At 31.5% G+C, this 23,463-nt stretch overlaps 1 protein-coding gene across 3 annotated transcripts in view; it reads left to right on the top strand.

The window, feature by feature from the left end:
* LOC129802827 (C-terminal-binding protein) overlaps nucleotides 1-23,463 on the top strand; it is a 90,271-nt gene that overhangs the window by 10,776 nt on the left and 56,032 nt on the right. For all 3 annotated transcript variants that reach the window (XM_055848938.1, XM_055848946.1, XM_055848953.1), the window contains exon 2: nucleotides 22,987-23,028. The gene's annotated coding sequence lies outside the window, so the exon portion shown is untranslated. The remainder of the gene's footprint in view (nucleotides 1-22,986; nucleotides 23,029-23,463) is intronic.

The following is a 23,463-nucleotide window of genomic DNA, read 5'->3' as shown; positions in this document are numbered from 1 at the left end:
GATCTAGTCATCTCGCTCACTCTTACAGAAAATTTTGAAAATTTGTTTACAAACAAAAGTTATTGTTCGTTGGGAATAATGCACAGCGCACAATAGCTTTTGTTTGTAAACATGTTTTCAAGATTTCCCATGAGAATGAGCGAGATGACTAGATCTATGTTTCATTCACTCTCATTGAAATGTCAAAAACATGTTTACTAAACAAAAGTTATTGTGCGTTGGGCATAAGGCACAATAGGTTTGTTTTGTAAACATGATTTTTACATTTCAGTGAGAGCGATTGAAATCTAAAGCAGTTTCGAAAACAGTATATAAAATTATCTGTGATACTGAACGAGATGACTAGATCTAGATTTCATTCACTATTCACTTACACTTGAATATCAAAAAATGCTTCTAAAACAAAAGCTATTGTGTGTGACGCATAAGACAGATATCATTTAGTTAATGCCAGAACATTAATTTATGTAAATTATTTTTATCGTCATGATTATTGACTTTTTTTATATTTATGATTCTTGTGTATGCACATTTTTTGAATATCACTACTTAAAAGAAGGATATCTTTTTTAGATAAATAAGCGATACTCTATTCATTTTACTAGAACATAACTGATTATATTATTACAATGTAAACTGGGTCTAGTGAAAAATAAAGGTCTTTCAACGGTGATTAATCGATATTTTAAAAAGTTTTTAACAAGTTTTATATATCACAATATTCGTTTTTCTTCATAAATATTTAATTTCTTCAACAGCTTTTTAAAATTGAAAAACGGAAAATACTCATTTCTCAGGAGTTGTCTTTTTCGCAAGGATTGTTAAAGACGTCTTATCTCTGATTTGGGTATAATAATTGGGATGCGTATATTCGTCTGTGGTGTCCTTAAGGGGTTAAATGCAAAAAGTTTTATGTGCAGTTGAAATATTTCAAATAATTCTAGGTAATGAATTTAATTGACTAAAGCATACCTTAAATTTATAAAAGCAAATCCGGAAAGAAATAGTAATTAAAACATAAGTAATGAAGCAATTGAAAAAAGTGAAATAACGCTTTATATGTTCCAATTTGTAAAATTAGGTCAACCAAAAAAAAGAGCTTTCTGTGGAGTTCGAGCAGTAAAAAAAATATATAATTCTAAATTTTCTATTCAATATTACTTTTTGTATAATAATAATCCAGGAATATGCAATAACAATATAAGACTGGGGATGCCATTCGAATATTTTTAATGACAGAAAGTTTTGAATAAGATAAAAAGGATTTGAACTGGGAATAGAACCATCATAAAACGATGCCCTATCATGCATTCCGTGTTACTTTTGACTTCTTGCACTTATAATAATTGGAAATTCGGCCAACTTCTTACAAGATTTTGTTAGCAGTGTAAGTTTTGCGGATTAACGCGCCTGCGCAATGCCTATTCTTTGGAGCAGCAGCACAGCAACAATTTGGAGAGTGAAGGAGACAACGTATAAAATATTATAAGAGAGTTGAAATATGTACATGTACATTTGGTGAACATATAGTAGATGAATAGGAGATATAACAACCAATATGCTATATGAATGCAATGTAGTGAAGTATTTGCAATGTTAACCTGAAGTGTAGATCTGAAATGTATTCCATAGGTATATTTATATACATTGCATTCTATATATGAGGTGAGATAGATGGATGGATATATATATATGTAGGTATTTCAATATGTATGAAAGTCGGTGGATGTGATGCCTTTTTTTATTACTTCTTTTTGCTTCTCTGGCTCTCCACATTCTTCTGCACAACAGTCGAAATGCAATGGACAATGTGTGGACAAGGGAGATACAGTCGTCGATCAGACACTGCCTCGAGTTCCCCTTTTTGGCTCCCGTATCCACATATTTATATAGACATATATTTTACATATCGATAGCTATGCTTAGCATATATTTCTTCGTCTTGTTTTGTCTCCGATGTCTCGAAACTCTTTCGAAATGTAAATTCCACCAGTCTAAATATTCACCATGAAACATAATCGATGATTTTATTGATGAGAGTCTACTTGAGGCGCCTCTATGAAATAAGATATTTGCATTAATTATCGAATTTACATACATTTATGGGTGAGCCGAACAAAGTCATTGCCCAAATCTAGATATTATCTGTCTGTATGGATTAGAACTAGATCATATTCTAATTAGGCTTTAGTTTTCAAAATAATCTACAAAATTTGATTTTTATCACATTCAATATAACATTTCAATAATATAAATCGAAAAAATGTATATATATATACATGATGCATTTTGTATTATGCTAATATGGAAAAAAGAACGTTTTGCCGGTGATTGAGTCACAGTTTATGTGTCTGAAGCTCAAGTTATATGCTCTTCTCGTAAACCTTCACACCTTACCTTGATAGATCTGCACAGTAAAAATATAAAAGAATGTAAAAGCATAAAACATGATGATACACTTTAACAAAAAGTCTCATAGAATAAAACAATTAAACAGGAGTTAACATTAGAAAATGTTATCCCTTATCTTTATAAAAAAATGCTATAATGAGTGGAATAATTAGTTGTACTGTTTTTTTTTTAAATGAAATTATAGGTCTCTAATTTGATTTAAATTGTTTAAGCACTAAGGGTCACACTCAAAAGGGTTATAATGTTGTTGCTCGAGCTCTACTAAGAAAGTGACATATCATGTATAATATATAATATGTATAATATCTCGGTATTTACAAATTGATATATCGTCTTATCTACATATCTACATATTAAGGGGGTCATGATTTTTTAATATAGGATTTTTTACGTTTTTGGTAAAAAATAACTCCGTACTATTTTCTGTCCATCTCTTCATCGGTTATCCATAGGGGAAAGTGGATAACCTTTGAATTGGGGCAGCTTTGAAATTGGCTTTTTCTGCTATTTTTAAAAAGTAGAATTGAGCCTTATGTACACACTTATGACTAAAGTCCAGAGACGACTAAGCTCGTTCATAGCCAAGTCAGTTCCTGACACACTACAAACGAGGCCTAACATATTCTGGCACTCACAAAACATAACTTTCGTAAGTTTTTATGAAGATATTTCTACTGAAATGCACTAGCGTCCTTTGAAAATGAAACTACTTTTAAATTTACTTCACAATTTATGTATAAGTTTAAGTACTACAAATAGTTTCATTTTCAGACGAGTATTAGTGCATTTCAGTAGAAATATCTGCATAAAAACCCAAAAAGTTATGTTTTGTGGATACTAGTGAATTCTAATCCTCGTTTTTAGTGTGTCAGGAACTGACTTGGCTATGAACTAGCTTAGTCGTCTCTGGACTTTAGTCATAAGTGTGTTTAGGGCCTTACCATGATGTAATTTAGCTTAGAAATTGGATTTGTTGTGTTGAATTTTATCGCAATAAGGTCCAATGCCGTTTAAAGCTACCCCAAGGTGCCACACGTCCCCCTACCAAAATACTATACTGTGAGAGATATAAACTTGAACGATATATGTAAAAATCGACTTTGGATTACGAAATGCCTGGATGGCCTGTATGCCTCTCGTTTTCTTCAAAATATTCTTTTCCAATAAACTAAGATAAACCTTGACAACGGATTTCAAGGTCAATGGTTTGGAGAGCGTGTTTTTCAATCGATTGGGACCAGTTGGTTTGAAGTAATTTGAAAAACCTTTAGGTTAAATTATGACGGGTTACACAGAAGTTATTACCTAGTAATTATTTTGGATAGTTTAGTTAGTGGTTTTGTTGTGATTAAAGCAAAACATTAAACTTGTTTAGCACCATGCTTTATCACGTTAGTTGGACCTATACATAACATTATTTGTCCCAATATTTAATTCATAAATTCACCACAGACTAATAGTACCGAATTTACGATTTTGAGCAGTTTGCGAAGTACTTTTCACTCGTCCGTCCAGCCGATTATTCTGAAACGTGAATGGGAATACCGAAGAAACAAGAATTTAAAATCAAGCAAAAAGTCTTAATTTACAATTGTTGAAAAATAATGTTAGAACAACATAAAATATCTGATAGTATATGACTTCATAATTATAATAATCTTAATGATTAAAAACCTTGACCAGTATTCATATTACCTTCGACATTCGTAGCGTGCATTGCCTCTGAAATGAAGAGAAGAAACAGATAAAAAGAGCTGAACTCTCTTTTGTTGCGAATACGCAATCCTAACCAACAATATAACACACATCAGCACTTGCAAAAGAAGTGGATAGTGATGTGAGAAGTGGAATAGAAGCGAAGCGCTCTCTGCGCTGTATCAAGCGCTCATGTTTCTTCTTTTCTACCTTTTCAGCTTTTGAATATTGAATTGTGTTGTTATGTTGTATGAGTTCATGGATTTGTGAGCGCCATTTATAATGTTTCTTACATATTTTTCTATTTCTCGCACATTACATTTGCAATGTCTCGCGTATAATTGCGGTGTACGCAGAGATTGTGGTGATACTAACTACGGTGCCGTTGAGTGTGCTGTTTAATTTTTTTTTTTCGATTTTTTTCCCATATTGTGTATTTTTTTTCTAAAGCGTTTACTTAGGTAAAGATTGGTGTGTCGGGAGGAAAAAGTGTGTGACAGAGATCATGTTGGGAGTAAATGAGAGAGAAAGAGAGTGAATAGATATAAATATATATTTTATTATTTTCCACACATTGAAACACAAGTTATAAGAAGCGCGCCACGAAGTGAACAATTTAATGTGAAATGCGATAACTGGATGGAGTCGTGGTCGCGTAATCGCGGGACAGGTTTTCATTTTCAGTTTCACTCGACGACGGTGTTTTGTGTACATTATTTTATATGTTATGTTAAAATGTACTTTTTATCAAGCTGGGGAGAGTGCTGTAGATTTGAGATGGGAAAGAAATAGGGTGGTATAGATAAAAAGTAGGACTGTTGTTGAGAGAAATATGAATCAAGTTGAATTTATTTATTCATATTGATATTGATTTATTTCTATTGATTGTTCATTGCTTCGATGGCGATAGAAAAAAAATATATTTATTTAATTTACAAATTGGGTGTTGGTCTACTCATGTGTACATCTTTTTTTTTGGCAAATCTGTTAAAAGTATAAATTGCAACAAATAGAAATTTTTAATAATTTGTTTATTCTGTCGGACCTATATTTTTTACAAGAATAAATTTCAATCCTGAATAAAGTAATACTAGTTACAATTTTGGAAAAATATATTTCCAATTAAAGAAAAATCTTTCAAACGTTATTAATTTATTTTTTCTCTATGTTAACTGCACCAAAATTACAACTTGGCAATTCTTTTCTACTGTAATTTTCATGCTTCTTTATTCATCTTCATTTGCGATTATATGCAAAATATCAGCATTATCAAATTTAATGTGAAATGCGATAACTGGATGGAGTCGTGGTCGCGTAATCGCGGGACAGGTTTTCATTTTCAGTTTCACTCGACGACGGTGTTTTGTGTACATTATTTTATATGTTATGTTAAAATGTACTTTTTATCAAGCTGGGGAGAGTGCTGTAGATTTGAGATGGGAAAGAAATAGGGTGGTATAGATAAAAAGTAGGACTGTTGTTGAGAGAAATATGAATCAAGTTGAATTTATTTATTCATATTGATATTGATTTATTTCTATTGATTGTTCATTGCTTCGATGGCGATAGAAAAAAAATATATTTATTTAATTTACAAATTGGGTGTTGGTCTACTCATGTGTACATCTTTTTTTTTGGCAAATCTGTTAAAAGTATAAATTGCAACAAATAGAAATTTTTAATAATTTGTTTATTCTGTCGGACCTATATTTTTTACAAGAATAAATTTCAATCCTGAATAAAGTAATACTAGTTACAATTTTGGAAAAATATATCTGGATTGTACACATTCTTGTGCATATGTAATAAATCAGCACCCAATAGCATAATGTTGGCTTGATATTGAAGTTATATTATGTACGAGTTATTTCATCTCATTCGTTCCTTTTGAATTACATTGTATACATTGAATAATTGTAATTTAAATGTGTGTTGCATTGGCATTGATGATTTTGTGATTTCGCAAACACGTGAAGAAATATGCAGTGAATTGCATCAACTGAGCTGTAAAACCTTTATCAATTGAGTCTGAGATGTGCCTTTTGTGATTGTGAGATGCCTGAGGCGCTGTGTTTAGAACACCGTATGTTTGAGCAATGCAATATTAAGAGTTAAATATCAACCATTCAAATTAATAGTATTCTATTATAAAATAATCACATCTAGTTTTTTTTTTAATTTTTCTAGGCTCTTATATATTTTTTGGAAAGTTTTTTCGCTAATTTCTAGATTTTTTTGTCTAGTAAAAAATTCCGTTATATAGTTATTTTCTTTCTGTTTGTCATAATGTTATAAAGAATGTCTACTTCGGAATACCACATTGTTTTTCTCCAGAACTCGAAAGCAAATAATCCTAAACTTGTCTTTAATGTTGAATTAGGCGTCAATGACATATTACATTCACTGAGGGAAATCCGAAAAAGTTAAAATACCATTTCGGAAATGTTAATTTTACCCTGCAGTATTGATCCAAATCGGTGTAAATAATACCCTTTTTAGGTGCATTGGGGGTTAAAGTTACCCTTTTTCATGTTAATTTTACCCTTGAAAAGGTGTAAAATTTACATTAAAAAATGTTGATATATTTTTACACCTAAAAAGTGTTAAAGTTATGGGGAAAAAAAGTTAATCGCACCCTCTCTTTTTTTCTCAGTGTTACATCTATTTTGGTGAAGAATCAAAAAATAGGTATTCGATTTGTATAAATTATAATCTGAAATATCGATTAATAACCAGTTTTTGCTTTTTATAAATCGACGCAACACTATTGATGGGCATGACCGACATAAGCTCTAGCTAGAATTTTATAAAATGTATAAATACTTGGAAATATAAGTTCAAACTATCAACTTCCAGAACTAGTTATAAAAAGTTTTTAAAAATTTTCATGATGTTATTCTCTAGAGATTGGACTGATGTTTAAATGCACTGCAATAGTGCCCCAATTTCGATGTAAGTTTGGACGTTACAATTTGAAATTTTAATGAATTTCTGTGAAATGTATTTCCCAGTTTCTACACAGAAAATATTGGTATTTCTGATGATATTATAGTTACATGGTTATGGTGAATTTTTAAAATTTCAATTCAGATGCCTTCGTATTAGGTGAGATTCTTAACAATCTCACCTACTATAATCCTAACAAAATTTCATGTCGTCCGATCGACCTCAAACTTGGCCAAAATGTGTTTCGCCACTTCCTGATCACGAATATATATGTGGCTATTTTACGTTCCCGGCCGGCCGGCCGGCTGGCCGGCCGCTCTTTGGAGCTTAATAGCTCCTAAACTAAAAAAGATATCGACTTGCGGTTTTCGGCAAAGGTTATATATCGGGTGAAAATTGCAACTTGGTGCATTGACCCCCCACCCCCCACCCCTCCTTCCGCCATTTTGAAGACCCCCCTTTTTTTGTTTTCTCAATAGCTCCGCCCCTATGGCATCGAGCGGGCTCAAATTTTAGTATGTTATAGCTGGGCCTTAGAGCTTTCCATCAATACCAAACTTAAGGTCCCCCGACCCCCCTGACCCGAGCTATAAGGGTCCAAAAAAAATTTCTTAAAATGGCCATAACTCCGGTTCTAATCGTCAGAATTTAAAAAGTGAGGGCTTTTTGGAAAGCTCTCGTGAAATGCCACTTCCCCTTCTAATATCGCAAGTTCATAAAACCACCGCTAGGGGCGCTATTATTAAAAAGAAATTTTTTAAATCTTATAAGTTAAATAACTCAAAAATTCCATTGTGGATCGGACTGAAATTTTAGTATGTTGTAGCCGTTGATTATACCTATCAAACAAAAAAAACCTTAAGTCGATCTATAACCCCTGACCCGAGCTATAAGGGGTCAAAGTTCGAACATTGACCGGCCTCTATCTCCGGTTCTAACTAACATAGCGACCTAAATTTTACCTTTTTGGTTTCGTCTCAATGAGCACTTTCAGATGGAAGTTCAAAAAGTCACCACAGGTGGCGCTGTGATAGCGTCAAAATTCATCGAAATTCAAAGTCACTTTTCTCAAAAACGGCATTGTGCAAGTTAATGAAATTTTAGTATGTTGTAGTCCAGTCTAGGACGTTTCCAAAATGGTGCGTATGTGCGCTGTGGTTTCAATAGGACCGGAGATATGAGGGGTCAAAGTTCACGAAATTCAAAAAATCATATCTCCGGTTCTATGTGACCGATTTTGATGAATGAGGGCTTAAACGAAAGATCTCACCAAATGCTACAACTTTCTAGAATATTTGAACTTCGTGGGACCAACACCAGGGGCGCCACAGTCGAAAAACCAATTTCAATATCACATAACCTCAATTATCTCGACTGTCGCTAAACCGATTTTGATGATTACTTCAACATAATTGTAGAGCACATTTGTGTCTACATTTCGTCCATACATCATTTTCCACTCAGACTACGCTATCACTCCGATTTTTCCGTTTAAGTGTGAAAAAATTGATTTTTCCAATAATAACGCTTTGAAATCACTCAGATGCCAATTTGACTGCCTCTACTCCACCAAGACACTTAAAATAGGGGTTTAAATGGAAAGTCCCGCAAAATACAACAATTCTTTGATATAGTTGAAGTTCAACAAATGACTACTTGGGGCACTCTGGATGAAAAAACGAGTTAAGAAACAAAAAACCTCGCTTATCTTGGCTTCTGAGTAATCGATGAGTTCAAGTTCTACAGCAAAATTATAGAGAACATTCTGGTCTACATTTCACCCATATAACACTTTTCTGTCAGTTCATCCAAATCCTTGATATTTTGGTTTAAATACAAAATTTGTATAATTTCACGAATTTGATTCAAGATAACTGAATGGCGTCTCCCAACTTCAGCTCCAAATCGAATTTGCATGCACTCCGAGTTAGCTCACGTTAAGAATCTCACCTACATAAGCCGGTTAGGATTATCTGTCCCTTTTAAACCTATACCTTTCAAATTATTATTTATTATGCGAATGATGCGAGTACTATATTCTGTAATAGAACTCGAATTTCTTACAAGCGAAATTTCTTCAGCCTTATATTGCTTAAGAAAGACAAGAATTTTTTAATATAATTCGACCACCATTGGGAATAAAATTTTATAAATCAAATAAGGCGTGACTGCTATAGCTACTGCTACTGCTACCTATCGTGCCATAATAATACATTTTGTCAATTCTTTTTTTTAGATCTTTATATGCTATTTTATTTAAATTAAAAACACAATAATTATTAAAATGAGTTGGAACTTTGTAGTTTTGTATATCACAAAGTAATGATAATGTACAAAATACCTCAAACATACTTATTTTTGGTTCTTTTCTCACAATATTCGCACACACCTAAAAATACATGCATGTAAACACGATTTTTGGGGAATTGTAGCATTTGAATTGAACTGTGCGTGAAGAATTTATAAGAGAAGTTGTTTACCATACGAATATTTTGCGTTGTTTTCTTCATTCGATGAATAAAGAATACACTCTTCAAAAAAAAAAAAAATTGGTGTACTTGTACGTTCATGAAGACAAATCGGTGGGATACGAAGTTTTTATAAATAATGTATATATGTATATATTTTGTCCATTGATATTATATTTGTATACAGAAAAAACTTTATACGGTTTGATGACGCCTCACCAGAAAGCGGCACAAATTTTGCAATAAAGAAACCGAATCGCACACAAAGTAAATAAACTCCAATCATGTTATAAGTGATTGTTTCTCGACGTGATACTTATGTTTTTTTTTATTATTTATTTATCTCTTTGTGAAGTTGAGTTTGGTGAAATACTTAGAAAACGGCATCTATAGGGAAAGTCTTTTAGGCTTCGCACATAATTTGACTTCAAACAATTCACATTTTTCCTTATATTCCTTTATTGAATATTATCTAGTGGCAATATGATTTAATTTTAATCTTAAGTCACACATTTTCTGAAAAAAATTAGGACACATTCATGAAAGGAATATGGGAAAAATATGTAGTGTTTAAAGCAAGAGTATGTGCAAAGCCTAAAAGACATCCCATATGTTGTTTGGCGTTGAAACGCTGCAAAGTAATAAAATTTAAAATTTATAGTCACATTCAATGGTTTTTGATGTTGTAAATGCACTGAGAAAAAGTCTCTTAGACAATAAATGGATAAAATGCAGGAGGAATTACAATAAGTTCAGTGATATTCATAATAACACAAATTTTTTTTTAGACTTCGATTACTGGAATTTGCACTTTGTAGTACTTTAACGTTTTAATCCGTTAAGTCCAAGTCATGTAAGTTCGTTGATATTTTTAGCCTTTTTAGCTAAGATTTTTTAGAAACTTAAAGTAGTTAAATGGTTGTATAATAGTAAATATATAAATAGTAAATAATAATAGTAAAGTAAATAGGTATGAGTTACTGACGACAAATGTAGAAAAGTAAAAATACCATTATCATATCAATAAAGTAATTGTACTCAAGGCTAGTACAAAATTCGAAATGATTGAAAAGTCTAATGGCCTCTACACACTAGAGTAATTTATGTCCATATTGAAGCCAATTTCCTACATTTGTGTAAGAAAAACTCTTCAATATGGACATAAATTTCTCTAGTGTGTAGAGGCCATAATACGTAAATTTTTCAAAATTGATCAGAGATTATTTTAAACGATGCATGAGATGCTAAGAGGACTTATAACTTATTAATTTTCTCTTTGTCAAGAATGATTGTTGTATTTTTGAAACTTAAAATATTAGATTTTTCTTTTCATTTTTCACTTACAAAAATTCGTTTGTTTCATTTGAGAATTGACTTTGTGAAAATATCTAGCATAATTCCTAGACATTAAATTTATTAATTGACCTCTCCCTACTAACAGGGCGTACAATGATTTTCTCTAAAAATTAAAGTTAATATCTTGTAAGTCATAAATCCTGTATTAAACTTCAATTTTGTAATAATATTATCAAAATTCTAATAGTTCAGTATATTATGATTCTATATAAACGGTATGTTATTTTAAAAGAAGTATTTTTAGTAAGTCCAATAAGAAAAAGAAACCTTTGCATAAACTACCAAAAATTTTTTTATATTCATTCCGTGTTATAAAGATTTACGATATTTTTTTTTGTACTTGGTGAAAACAAAATTGTGTGTCCCACATATAAAACGTACTTTTGTTTATATTTTTTGGCATCCACATGATTTTGAAATGGAATACAAAATTGAAAGAACCTTGATGCAATTGCGAGAATTTATTTATACACACAAAATACTTACATTATTTTTTTGAAGTAAGTACTAGGAGAATTGCAAAGAAAGGTTTTCCATTTTTCTCATTCTTCATCGTTTCCAATATGCAATGTTCGTTTTTTTCTTTTTTGTTTCACTTTTCCTGCTCAACTCTGCTTCACCTTGCTGTATTTGTCTTGCACCAATGATTGCATTAAAATTACTTCTTTTCTGTTATGCCTTTTCGCCCTGGTGCAATTCTTTTTTTTCTCTCTTACTGTCTCTCTTTTCACATTTGCTTAATTTTCACCATGTTTTAAGTCTTTTGGTGTATTTGTGAATATTAATGCAAAAAACATTTCATGTATACGACTTTTCAAGTGTTTATTTGTGATTATGGTAGAAGGGGTTTGTATGCAAATAGTACAATGCGGCTTATCTTCAATTGACCTCAGACTTGCAATTATACAAAGTATGTCGCTTTTTTCACCTCTTTTTCCCTCACTATTTACTGGATTTTATGTATATATATAAATTATATATATATGCATTTCTTTTACTGTCAATAATTTGAAGGTAAAAAAAAAACATGTTCATGAAACACGCTTTTCTTTGTCACCTCAATAAATTACTGGTGTGAAGGATAGCACAAGATTATGCAGTGAATATAAGTGAAATTACTATTTTGAAATTGACTTATCGCGATCATCGTGTTTTTCTTTCGCAATATATTTCGGCAGAATTTTTAATTAAGTTTGCTCTACTCACAGTGTGCAAGAAATTCGTAATTACCGACAGCATTTTCAATAGATAACACATCTGATTTTTTTTCTTTTCGTCATTTCTCTTTGAGAAGGTATTTAGAAAAAAAAATGTTGAAATTGATAGAAACAAGAGGAAAAAGTTAAAGAGTGTAAGAAAGAGAAATAAATAGATAATAGATGTAATCGCATGCTCGTCTATTTCACTCTAAATTAAAAATAGATAAGTGAAAAGAAGTCTTTAATACACGATTTAATAGGTATGAAGAATATTTCTCTTTCTACATATATATGTTTATTACATATACATAATATACTTATATACACAGTGTGTTACGTTGATATAGAGAAATATTAGCAACCTTTCGATCGGAACGAAAATTGCTGAGGGAATCAATGAGTGAGACGCAGAAATGCGATAAAATAAACAGATTCTAATTCTATTGGGTCGTTTACACACTCGAAACATGGATTAATACTGTGTTAATTATAAAAATACATATTTATAAATGTGGTGGAGACGTGAGATCTTCACTATTGGGGCTATTTAACAGCAACCAAAGCTTAAATATGTGTTTCAGCAATCTCTCTCAGAAAAGAGATTTCATCTTCATCATCATCGCTTTGTTATTCATTTTTTTTTGTTGCTCTTCGTCATCTTCATCTCTTCATCATTGTGATGTGCGATTATCAGCGCTCCTTAGTTTATTTATTTTTGGATAACGACTTGTAAAAAGTGTCTTAATACATTTTGGTATTTGGCTTGTTTTGAGACTTTTGTCTTTAAATTTGTTGTTCTTGTGCAATTTTTTTTCTGGTGAATTTAAACTTATTTTTTTCTTTCTCTTTAGCCGTTTCTTTTTTTCACACAATTAGACGCTTTAGTACCTTATCATATTAAGCGTTTATTTTTGTTGTTGGTGTTGCACTTGTTCTCTGGGCATTTAATGGTGTTTCTGAAAGTAAAGTATAAGAAATGTGATTACTGCTTATGAGCATGCAAAATTGTGTGATTTGTGTGGTAAGGCGAAAAAAAATAGGAAAAGAGAAAATGATAGAAAAGTAAAACAATAAAATTTGAGTATTGTGTAGAAAAAAGTGGAAGAAATTGACTGGGAATCATAAAATAAAAATACCATCAGTCTCTGTAACTAACTCAACATATGATGGTGAGTTGGGTGAGTGAATGGAATGGCGAGAAGGAAAAGTGCATGACATGCAACATTCTATTTGCCTCCTCAACAAATCGTATTATGGTGTTGTTAGACGTATACGAAATGTGCTGTGTATTCAGCGGAGGGTTTTCAGTGTCAGCAATTCGCAAAAAGTCAGCTATCATTTCCAGCATTGTCAGCAAATCGTTTAAATGGGACTAATAAAATACCATACATTTACACTTTTAGCTTTTACCATATTCATTTCCCCAACATAGAGAGAGCATGGTTTTTATTTTGTTCGTTTGCTTTTATAGATGAAAATACCAGATTCTTTTTTATTTTTGAAAAAAAAAAAATCTCAACTTTCGCATTACATTCATATGTACACAAACGACCAAAAGTGTATTTTGCCAAAGGAATAAATTTATCTCAAAATCAGTGTATATATGTTTGCCTGCATCCGCAGAGAAAAGCATGCCAAAGTAATCTCTTCTCAAATCACATGCTGTGAAAAATCTCTCTACACTCTTCCTCCACTTAACTTTAATAATTGTGTAAAGAGTGTCAGCAAAGTGTAGAAGTTGGATTACGTGTGCGTGAGTTGTTGTGTGTGTTGATTTACTACCAAATTGCTCGTTTAAGATACATTTGATACGTCAAACAGTGTTTCAAGTTAAAAGGAGTGAAAAAAAGCGTGCAAACTCTGCTGAATGTTCGAACTTGTGGCTTGGATGGAATGTCCTAAAAGTAGTTCAGGAGTATTTGTTTATATTAATGAAGGCGCCGTACAAAAAACTGCTCAAGATATTTTAGGATTCGTCGAATTAAATCTTGGGAAAAATGAGTTATCGGTTCTGAATCGATTCAATATATATCTTGGAATTCCAAGACCTTTCAATTGATTCCATATTTTATTATATCGGTTCAGAAATACACTCTCTAGAGCTATTTAACGCACCGTAAATTAAAAAAAAATGTACAACACATTTTCAAATTATCTTAAAAATATGGCTTTAGAGGGGTGGATGGTGGAAAAAAATATAATAGGTCATGTAAATGGTTCTTGAGCCGACTTGTGGATTGTCATACGAAGGCATAACCGGGCAACTAGGTTTAAATGGGTATAGGGGAAACTGGGGCACTAATAAACACGGGTAGCTGTAAACACTGTGATTGTTATAATTAGTTATTTCACTTTGAAAGACGAGATAGATACCTATGAATTTAGAGATACTATAAGGATTCTTCACTGAAGAAATGGTCGACATAAGTACAAGTAAAGCGTGTATACGATAAATTTTGGACCACATGACAAGAAAAATGTATTTTCTGAAAGATAATTTTTTTGGAATTTTTATAAGATTTTGGTTTTTTTAATCCAATTCTCGCACCTTCTTAATTCCCTTCATAATGGACTTGACAAGCCCGTCTCCACGGTCTGGGATGGCTTTCTTCTATTTCCTCTAGAAATTCGGCAAGTTTTCAGCTGTCTGATCTTTTGTCCTTAGATTTGTCTTCAGAATTCCCCAATATTTCTCAATATTTCGGAGTGAATATCTTTCGCACAGCTTTAGATTTCCTCCGAGCTTAGAATTTAGCTTCAGAAGGGTTTCCGCGACCTTGTTACAGCTCTTTGACGCTGTTTGTCGGTCCGATGGAGCGCAACTTCGGCTTTCTAGTTTATCAAACTATTCCTCCCTTTAATTTTATGAATTAAGCTCCAAGGTATTAACATCTTTTTACTAAAATCATTCCCGGAAAGATTGAGTTGCTTCTTCAAAAACTCTAGCATTTTCTTTTCCATCCTCTTGTCCTGAATCCCAAGCTTTTGTCTACTTCCTCCTGGCTTATGAGCAACAATCTTGAGTTCCATTGAACCGAATTTTTCTTTCGGTCAAAACCATCTTTCGGTGGGTGGACCGGCTAACTTCCATGTCAATTTCGCGATCTCAGCATAACTCGCATTTGGATTCTTAAGATATTTACTTTAAATTGTCGCATGCTCTCAATGATTTTGCAATTAATCAGTTAAAAATCAATATTTTTTAACAAGAATTTTACCAAAAGAAAGCTTATTAAATTCTATTTTAAACGACATCCAAGAAAAAATGTCCAATGCGATTGACTTCATATCAAGTGTTGGTAAAAATTTTTCGTATTGTACACGCTTTAGAAATAAAAATCAGTGTTTACAACTACTCCATGTTAACCACTGCCCAGTTTTCTCTACGCATGAAGAGCGTAATGTAGTTTTTGTCTAAACCTTTAATTTTCAAAAATTCTACAAAAATGTGATAATTTAGAGGGCGAGGAATCGATTTTATACATTATGAAATTCAAAAACAAATTACTATATTGGTCCGCTCATTAGAGTTCGAGCTAAAAAGCATACTCACGTTGTGTAAATTTGCAATTTTTATGTATTATGTGCGATGGAAAATGGAAAATGAAGGTGTTGAGAGTATTTTCAAATTATATAGGCAAAGTTATGGTTCCAATTCAACGGTCTATTGGTGGAGATTGACAGTATGTGATTTCAGTTGTGAAAAGTGTTGTACTACACTGTGCAATATATATATATATATATATATATATATATATATATATATGTGAAGAAATTTATTCAATTTGAATAATTGTAGGATTTTTGTTGCAAGGAAAATTGTGAAGCGTCTCTATATTGGCCTATAGACATGTTCTGTTGGCTGGTTTCACCAGTCAGTGGCTTAGCGTGTCCGAAATGTCGTTTCAATCGCCAGTTAATCGCTTCGTTCGCGCTCAACACGGACATACTCACTGAATACGGAATTTTCTCACATTAGAGCATACGAGAAGTTGTAGAAAAAAAAACGAGTACAACAATAAAAAAAAAGTTTGTGTATATGCTCTATAACAGCAAAATATTACGGTAAAATGGTAAAGGATCAGTTTATTTTGCACTCATTCAATTATTGGGCAATTCATTGTTAATTTATTTGCGTCAGTGTAATGGGTTAATTTGATAAGTTTTATGTGAAAACTTTTATTTAGGCAAAAAATCTAAACACATAAATTAGTGTAATGACAGAATGAGGAATTTGTGCAACATTCTACCTGTATATGTACACAAAGTATAAAATTGCAATTTGCGGCTTTAATTTCTTATGATATCTTGTCCAATAATAATTAATGCAGAAATGTTACTATGCAAAGTAATATTGATAAAAATATTTTAGTTTTTTTTTGTGCATTAATATATTTATTATGGTGTCATGCTGTATAATATAAATCATAAAATGAGCGAGACAAGGTCTATCTTAAAAAAAAGAGAGTACTAATTAATAACATGCAACAATATGTTGGAGATGCATAGATAAATCAATAATAATTTAATTTGCATTCTGTTGATATTGTTGTAGATGTGAAGAAGAAAAGAGAGAAGAAAACTGCTGTCGATGACAAATTCAGTGCGAAAAGAAACGAAAATAAGCAATTTATGCGGGAAATTTTTAGCATAAATCTATTTTTAGGTAGAGGCAAAAAAATCTGTTTTAATGATAAAGAGAAGAAAAATTCCTCACGATTTATATATGAGTGGCTATGATGTTCATAAGTATAACATTTCTTCATTAGAGTTTGTTGTGTGTATTAATAGAAACAAAACGTTTCATCTATATATTTTATATGCGCAGATTTCAATTCTCAACATGAGTGTGCAAAAATAAATTGTTGGCTATTTCACCAAGTTTATAAATGCTTCTGTTGGTTGTGTGTGACAGCAAGGAAATTATATATGTATATATATTACGAAGATGATAATTGTGAGTGTAAGAGAGTGAAATTTATATTTGGATTAATATTCCAATTGGAATGCTTTTAACTGAAACTCCAAGAAGTGAGTTAATTTCTCCATTTTTTTTTGTCTAAGATTAATTGTTTTTTTTTTCAATTGTTTTTAAGCATACTTTTAAAGAAAGTATTGTTATATATAACAAAGTATCTCATGTCTTTCTTTCTACTATACAGATATTAGTGATTATGCTTTGGCTTGTTTTTCTACTCATATCGATTTTACTTTCTCTTTCAATTGTTGAATCAGTTTAAATACATAATATGCAGTGGCATTAGCTACTAAATGACTCTGTAAATGTGAAAATGTCTATGAAGTGAGTCTTGATAAATTTTTGTGGATAAGAGAAGTGATTATTAAGCAATTTAATGTGATTTTCGTATAAACAAAATATAAGACTGACGAGATGCAAAATGATTCATTTAAATGTTGTATGTATTGTTGGCTTATTCTTACGAGTACAACAAGTCATGTGACATCTTAAAATTGAAGTTAAAGTGAGACTGCGAAAGAAATATGGTAAATAGAAGAAATTGTAAAACTTGGAATGCGTTGTAAGACAAGGCAAAGTTGGAAATCTCTTTATGCGACCATGGCAATTATATTTCCAAATCAGCGAACCGAAAAATTGTCAAAAATTTTCCCATTAGAAAGAAGTAAATGAAAAAGACATGATGAATGTTATAGACTCTGCAGACTGCTTAAAATGATGAATATTATTTTTTATTTAGAGTGAAACTTTTTATGGTTTAGATTACTTTTTAAGACTTAACTGTCTGCAAAAACTAGATTCAATTTCTTTGGTAAAAGTTTTTTTTGCTTTTTAAATAGAACTTAAGTAGCGTTATGAGCTAAGTACTAATAACTCTACTATAAATTTTTTGTCAATATTTGGCATATTGAAGCAAATTGTTGACGCCTAGGGAAAACTGTCAAAATATCTTCAATAATGCCAAACATGGACATAAATTTATCGATTGTATAAATGCCATAACTCACCAGTTCGATCATTTCGTTGAGGTATTTTGTACTTTTTGTCCTAAAATTTCTAAACAGAAAAAGGAAAAGTTTGTTAATTATTATATTTCTCCTCTGCTCTTGATATTAAAACGAGTTTGTACAATAAGAGGAACAATGAATGAGTATAGAGACTTGAGAGCTCGAAAGACAATACAATATGTTATTTCCATGTATATTTAGTGTAATATTCCAAGCTTTATTTTGTGTACTAAAAAACCAACAATCCATCAAATTCAATGTTCATAAAGAATTTAATAGAAATTATTGTGCGATTGAAACATATTGGAATCAACTGACATATAATTCTTATTTTAAAATTGAAAAAAAAAGAAGTATTTGCCTTAAAGTTGCAACGATTTTACAAAATGCCTCTGCATGTAAATATTGATATAAATTAAAAATAAATCAATTCTAGGCCATTTCCGTTCCTCCAAACCAGTTTCATAAAGTTTGTCTTCATTATATCAGTGCTTATTGAATCGTCTTTGAAATAATGTCGAATCTCTTTTCTGTTTCATGAGTTCACATCAGTATACAAACTCACAACACTTAAAATAATATTCGTTGTGCTATATATGTTATATCTGCATTTATGTATGTACATATCACCTATAATGATGATACAATTCACAAAATATATTCATAGTTCTCATTTATTATATTTTGTATGAGTTGATTCTACCATTGATATCATCCAATTGTTAAACTATTTCAAATATTATCGTGTCTTGTGAATTACATAAAGTAAATTGCGCAATTCATTAAATATATCAATGACAATGTTTAGTTTTAAAATTATGCTCAGTTGTACGGTCCTAAACTATAGTTTTGCCTTTCCCATCTCTCTCTCTAATGTTGGCTCATTATTGGTAGATGATCACTTGTTTCAAACGTGGCAAGGTGTTGGCAGTAGTCGTATATACATTAACATACATAATTTGTGAGAAATAAAACCAGTTTTACATTTTTTGCCTTGTTTCACTTAATTGACAATCTATTCTTTTGAGCAATTGGCGATGGACGAATTTTTGAAGATTCAATTTAAATATTGAAATTCGAAATATTGGATGGTTTTCCCCAATTTCCGTTTTTAGAAAATTAATGGTTTTAATTTTAAAATTAAAAGTGAAATTCATATATATCACTTGACACCTCTATTAATAGCTTTTTGATTTGAGTTCCTATAAAATCTAATTGATTTTGTTTTTGATTGCACAAAAAATATACTTCATTTCATGTAACATGACCTAAATATTGCAATGGAGTTAGAGTAAATTATGTGAAAATAAAAACATTCACTGACTAAGCTTTCCTCGGTGTTTGTTCCAACATAAATGCAGAGGGTTTATGAATATTCTACGAAGAGCCATTGAATTTCATCAAATGTGAAATATGAAGTTCTTTGTTTGAATAATTTCACCGAAATTTATTATATTATGTTAAAGTATTTGACGGTTTATTGGTGAGGAGTAAAATAAATATTATACACGTCACTGTACCATATAGAGGATTAAGGCCTTCTCGGAAATAAGACATCTTATAGATAAGTATTTTTATTTTTAGCTGCGATTCTATTATAAACACAATAATTGTGATACTGCGGATCCGTTAAAATCATCCAATCGTTCCCATATTCACAATGTAGAGGATAGTGGGGCAGATTCAATCAGCTGCTGAATTTATTTTTTAAGAATTGTTTGTTCAAAGTTCAAATAAATTAAGTTCAGTTAGTTTCTCTTGGATATAATATTATCTATTTGAAAGTTACTATTAGTTACTATTAAAGAAGTAGTTACTATGAGGTTACTATTAAATTAATATCTTAAAATTTTTTATTTCCGAAAGTAAAAAATGAATGAACTGCCCTATCCTTCCCTATTGATATTGAACATCCCTATTTTCGAAAATGATCAGCCATCAAAATCAGGTCTAACCAGTCGGATGTAGTGAGCCGATATTGAAAATATCGCTTTTATAATCAACTCTTTTTATTCCATAACTGTTTTCAGACTATTTGTTGTAGAACTATTTAAGTATATTTGAAGCTTTACAACATTTGAAAATCCGTGAAGCCATTCTCAATATATTGCACGTTGAAAGTTGTGTTTTTAAAAATTATTAAGGCTTTTCTGACCTATATTATTTCTTTGATTTTAAAGGAGGTGTTTTGATGACTTTTATTTAAACTTGATGAGTAGTTTGCTCTTGCCAATTATTTTGAATTTTGAGATTTTGAGATCTGTGCTATTTTGGGAAATCTTTGTATCAAAATAAACCTGTTTTTGATTCTAATTGGTATTGATCTCATGCACTCTATTCTACACTATCATATAATTGAAAAAGTGGTTATAATTAAGCTTTGCTACTTGTAATTCCTATCAGGTTTGCATACAAACTGAATTTGGAATGAGACAATCACATTTTACAGAAGATGACAAGTATTTTTTTTGGGTTTTTTAATGCAAGGATGACGTTAAGAAGCCCCAGTCCGATGCCGAAAATACACATAGAATGATCCTTGAGAATACTCGGTTTGAAAAATTTAATGGGTAAAGATCGGCCCAAGCAATCATACACTGTGTATTTGGAAACGGATTAGCATTTTTCCTTAAACATCTAATTAAATGTGCACACTTTGATTCCTGAAAAACTTCTTCTAAGTGCAATATTAATGCACTTCATCATCATTCTCTGTTTTTTTACGCAATTGACAATTCGAAAAGTACCGTAAGTATGACTTTGATACCCTACTGTTCATAAGCTTTTCTTTACTTTTAGAACTTAAGGATGGTCTTTACCGATCCGATCTATTATGTCTGAGCGGTGAGAACCGTTTTTAAGCATTAGAATTAAAGAAAAGCTTATGAAGAGGAGGGCGTCAAAGTCACCCGCAGGGGACAAAGTCATTCGCACTTAGGGCCAAAATAGATTCAGGCTGATCTTCAAGAATATTTAGCATACAAAATCTGGCGGTAAAGGATCCGGTAAATGAATTTTATACAAAGGAGTTCTAATTGATGCTGAATTATACAAGCTAAATATTTTCGAGGATCAGCCTGATTCTAATTAGGCCTTTACGGTACCCGAAAACACCCAAAATTGAAGTTTTATATTTGCCGCTGGCTCTGATGTCGCTAATCCTCGTAAATTTCACTAGACCTCATAAATTTAAAATGTCAGCTAAATCTCCCAAATTTGGGACTAATCTTCATTTTCGGATTGATGCCTGTGTCTATTTTGGGCTTTAAGGTCTAAATAGACTCAGGTTGATCCTCGGGAATATTTAGGCTGTAAAATTTGGCAGTAAACGATTTAATTAAGTAAATTTATGCCAAGCACCTGTAATCGATAATCCTAAGCATCCTCAGGCTTCAGTGTATGACAGTTTAGGATGATGATTTTCATGCTAAATATTCTCGAGGATCGGCCTCAGTCTATTTAGGCCCTTATGATACTACATGCAGTGAAGCTTCACTTAGTGCGATGCGTACACTTTTTACAAAATTTTAGGTGAGATTCTTTACAATCTCAGCTTTTGTGGTCCTTGGTGAAATCAGACTTCGTCAGATCGGGCTCAAATCGAATTTTTACATCACACTCCGAGTTGCAAGCACCCCAAGTTGCACGCATTTCGAGTTGACCTTTAAAGAATCTCAGCTAGCATAACCTTATCTGGACATATCACTGGTTTTAATGATGTAAAGGGGACTCAAAAAGTTAAACTATATTGAGTAGCTCAGGGAGTAAAATATGATATGTAGTTGCAGTGTGTATGTAATTTGTGTTTATAGATTTTTTGTGGATACACAATGAGGAGAAAGGGAATACCATTAATGGTATAAATTGTCTTGACATTCAGTGAAATGGGTGAAGACAAGAGAAATTAATCAATGTGTCCAATTTTTTGGCATAGCATTTATTCATCAAAATTGTGTATGAATGGATTCGTTGTGTTGGGATGTTTATGTGAATGAGATACGAATTGGACAAGCAAGCAAAAAATAAGGGTCTATGTGAAGTAAAAGGTGTGGAAGTCTTTTTTTTTTTGTAAACGAAATCATGACGTTGTGAATTTCTTAGCGTCAAAAGTAATCAATTGACGTGTCTCTCTTTCTTTCTCAATTTGGTAGAAATCTTCATGCTACTTTCACTATAATCGCAAAAGCTTGATGAGATAATGTCAGAGTATTATGAAGATATGTGTTGTCTCATTCTTCACACTTAGGCTTTTCTCAAAACATCGCTACGGATTGTGTGGTATTATTTTTAGTGTCGTGTGAATTTTGAGGGGGATACACATTGTGAATTGTTGTATAAAGTAAACAATAATTGCAATGAGTAAATGAATGTCGGAATTTTTCATAGCATGACCATCTATAAATGGTATTTTTTCCATGTTGTTTTTTTTTATTTGATTGTCTGTGCCTCATCGAATTTTCTCAACGTTCTACAGTGCCACTCTGTGACCATCGAGACGCGATTTTGTACATCTAGTCGATAAAATGCAGAGAGAAAAAAAAATGTAATGATTTCGCCGCGTGACGCCTCAATTGACCTTGAATTCAATTGGACTTAATTATCAACGTAACACGTTTTAATCTTTAAACAGTAAAAACACACATGCCTATTGTTGAAAAATATTTCAAGCTGTATTTCTTCAGCATTGTTTGTGACTAAATTTAAATATATATATTAATATATACATATATTTACATGGTAGAGATATTTTCTAGTGAGATTCAAATTAATTACAGAGACATTCACTGAGTATGATTAATGAGAAATTAATTTTATTATTTACAAATGTTAATATGAACTCTCATGACTCTTGTATACATTTAAAGATATTTTTTTTTCACTCAGTTTCTTAAGTGTTTTTTTCTTCTCTTTTTTTGTCTTTGCAGAAGATACCAAGGAGCGAAATGATTTTGTTGATGTCGTTAAAGGTGAGTCTTGCCAAAATGATTTATGGTATTTTCTCTTTTTTTTTTTTCTTTCTTCTTAAATCACAATTCTCAATTGATTTCAAGTTTATTTTCACTTGGAAACTAATATTCGCTATTTCATACATACAAAAACTTCCAATTCAATTTGATGTTGACATTTAATGCACAAGTTGATCTCGATTTTGAAGTTAAAAAGTGAAAGGAGTTTGCAATAGCTCAATAATCGGTATTTTATGAAATGCAACTATGGGGATTTGTTTCATTATAGATCTATTACCTTTATGTATATAATATATCTGCATGATTGAAGAGTCAAAAATGGCAAACTCCCCTCCTAATGTTGAAGTCATACTTGGAATGATGAGAGTTTATCTATATAATACAATATACTTTTTGGACACTAATATGGAAATTTCCCATGATATATATTTGCTG

Source organism: Phlebotomus papatasi, chromosome 1 (assembly GCF_024763615.1).
Source record: "Phlebotomus papatasi isolate M1 chromosome 1, Ppap_2.1, whole genome shotgun sequence".
Classification (NCBI taxonomy): Eukaryota; Metazoa; Arthropoda; class Insecta; order Diptera; family Psychodidae; genus Phlebotomus; species Phlebotomus papatasi.
The sequence above is the reverse complement of the archived record's forward strand: the minus strand, read 5'-3'. Positions and strand labels throughout refer to the sequence as shown.